This window comes from Simochromis diagramma, unplaced genomic scaffold (genome assembly GCF_900408965.1).
Source record: "Simochromis diagramma unplaced genomic scaffold, fSimDia1.1 OVJJ01000128.1, whole genome shotgun sequence".
In the NCBI taxonomy this organism is placed as follows: domain Eukaryota; kingdom Metazoa; phylum Chordata; class Actinopteri; order Cichliformes; family Cichlidae; genus Simochromis; species Simochromis diagramma.
The window spans coordinates 48,802-51,680 of NW_024387166.1; the positions used below are offsets into that span (position 1 = coordinate 48,802).

Consider the following 2,879-nt stretch of genomic DNA (forward strand, 5'->3'; position numbering starts at 1 on the left):
TGATCAACCACAAAATTTGAACTAATGTTAAAAGAGCTAACTGTACTCAGAATTTTCAACTTCTTTTAATGTCACCACTGGGTAGCAGTGTTTTACAAGACATTGTTTGATGAAGAGCACATCCAGAAAAGTATTCATGGCGCTTTTTTGGCTCCACATCATGAGTTTGTAATTGCCATGAGGGAGTAACAGTTTGCTGTGCTGATACAGGGGTAGACTGGATGACCTTTATGAATCTGACATGTTCCATGTGTATTTCTATGTTATGTGTGACAGGTGAGACCTGAGTCTGGGAACCGCCCCTGGTGGGCGGAGCTGGTCTTTGCTCCTTTCATAAGCTCAGGTGTGGGCAATTAGGTATTCCTCAGCAAACCTGAAGTTGTGAGTGCTTGGTCCAAGTTGGTGTTTTTAGTTTCTTTCCATGAAAGCTTGATGCGGGTCCCCCTAAACTTCTGTCAGAACGGTAGGTTACACAAATTCAAATTTTATTTGTCACGTACAGTCATACACAGTACGATATGTAGTGAAATGCTTGGACAACTGCTCGTGACCTAAAGAAAACAAAAAAGGAAAAGGCTATGAATAAGATAGGAAATAAATATGAAAAATTAAAAAGGGTAAATTTAACTAGGAAGGAATAAAATATAAATTAAGGTTAAATGAAATAACTGTACAACACAAATTAGAATGAAGGGTAAATTTAACTGGGAGAATAAGATAAAATATATAAATTAAAGTTGAAAATAAAATAACTGTACAACAAAATACAAAATACACAACAATGTACCACTTAAGCTCTGGTTGTTGTGGCCGAGGTTTACAGTTATTTGCACCCTTGTAGGTGGGAAACATTGCGTTCCCGTGAGAACAGTGTAGTGGACTTCACCGCCACTGACCCACATTTATTAGGGTGTGACGCGAACTTGTGGACAGGTAACGAAAACAATACAGTTGAGGAATATTCCTGTGTTTTACTGTCCAGCGTAAGTCATCTCCTGCCTTTTATTTACAGAGTACCGAGCTGCTGCTTTGCCAGGTGGATTTCTGGCTGCGGGCAAAGGACCCGACGCATCAGAGTGTTTTAATTTGTTTTATACTGGTGTAATCTGACAGACTGTGACTGCTGCGGCTGTCGATTTTGTTTGTTTCTTGTTTTATTTTTCTGTATCAGTAGGCACCACAGAGATTGATTCTTTTTGTGTGTGTGTGTGTGTGTGTGTGTGTGTGTGTGTGTGTGTGTGTGTGTGTGTGTGTGGGACCTGAACCAAGTGGATGAATGAAAGAGTCTGAGAGCAGCAGGAAGGAACAACCTCCTCTAACGTTCCCTCAGACAGCCAGGTTGAGGGAACCTGTTGCTGAAACAGCTCTTCAGATTGTCCAGTGTGTCGTGGAGGGGGTGGGACTCATTGTCCATGATTGCCAGCATTCTGTCGCTGATCACCTCCTCCAGGGTAGTGAGCTTCATGCCAACAACAGACTCGGCCTTCTTGATGAGTTTGTTCAGTCTGTTTGCGTCCTTTGCTTTGATGCCTGCACCCCAGCACGCCACAGCAAAGACGATGGTGCTCACAACAACAGACAGATATAACATACAGAGCAGCCTGCTGCATACATTGAAGGATCTGAGCCTTCATAGAAAGTAAAGCCAACTCAAACACTTTTTGTAGGCAGCGTCCGTTTTGGCAGACCACTCCAGCTTGTGATCCAGTTGAACTCCCAGATATTTGTATGATGCGATTATTTCGACATCAGTCCTACCAATGCAGACAGGGGAGGGTTGGGATCTGTTTCTGCTAAAGTCCACCACCAGCTCCTTTGTTTAGGCCAAATTCAGCTGCGGGCGATTCACCTCACACCACCTCACAAAGCGATCAGTCCTCTGTACTCTTCCCATCCCATCTTCACACTTCCAATAATGGCCGTGTCATCAGAGAATTTCCGGAGGAGACAAGTTTCTGTGATGTACTTGAACTGTACAGATGGTGAAGAGGAAAGGGGACAGCACAGTTCCCTGGGTGTTGCTGTTCAGACAGATTGTATTTGGTCTTAGATGGTGGTGGTGGGGTATATTTCATAAACCACAAGCTTAAACAGGCCCTTTTTCTGCGCCACTGAGAAGTCAACTGCCTTCCACTGGTCACGTGACACCTTCAGTAACCGACATCAGCACGATTTAACCTGGTGCTGAGTGGCTTTTTGAGTTTCATCAGTTCAAAAAAACACATGACTGATTATTCTGACTACTTTATATTTATCGATTCTGTGACACTTAAGCTAATGTCTTGTTAAAGTTGGCAGAGATTATTTTGAAGCCGGGGTGATGGGCGTCTCCTTTAATGAGCACGCGATCACTGAACTATAAAATGCAAACAGCCCAAACACCCATTAAAGAAACAGGTTAGCTTCTAAAGTGCTCTATAGTTGTCTAATGTAAGTTTCAGGAAATAACATATCTGTAATCCACAGATTTATCTGAACTGTATCAGGTGTGTGGCCAACATGACACATGAGAACTGCGTAAAAACAAAAAAATCAAGAAACTTTCATTTTGATGTGTTAATTACAAAGCGCCATGTGACTGACGTTTCCTTTCCTGTCAGAATAAGAGCACACATTTTTGTGGGAACTGGTTCTACTGGAGGTGCATCAATGAAACATCCATTGAGTGTTTTGGGTTTGAGTTTTTTGTGATTTTTTTTTGTAATTTTGTACTTAAATTTCTGCTGCAAGAATTTTTGCGATAGACACTGCTATACTAATATCTGAATATACAAATATTCTCCTTGTAATGTATGTTTGCACTGATTGCCGATCACGCTTCAACTGAGTCGTCCTCGGTCAGAAGGAATGGTACTCCACAGTGATGTAGTTCAAATAAC

General features: G+C 42.0%; 1 long non-coding RNA gene across 1 annotated transcript; it reads left to right on the forward strand.

The window, feature by feature from the left end:
- Positions 1-346: 346 nt before the first annotated feature.
- Positions 347-2,574, forward strand: LOC120744445. Its single transcript, XR_005698366.1, has 2 exons — positions 347-463; positions 842-2,574. It is a non-coding gene; the product is annotated as an uncharacterized LOC120744445 (long non-coding RNA).
- Positions 2,575-2,879: the final 305 nt, after the last annotated feature.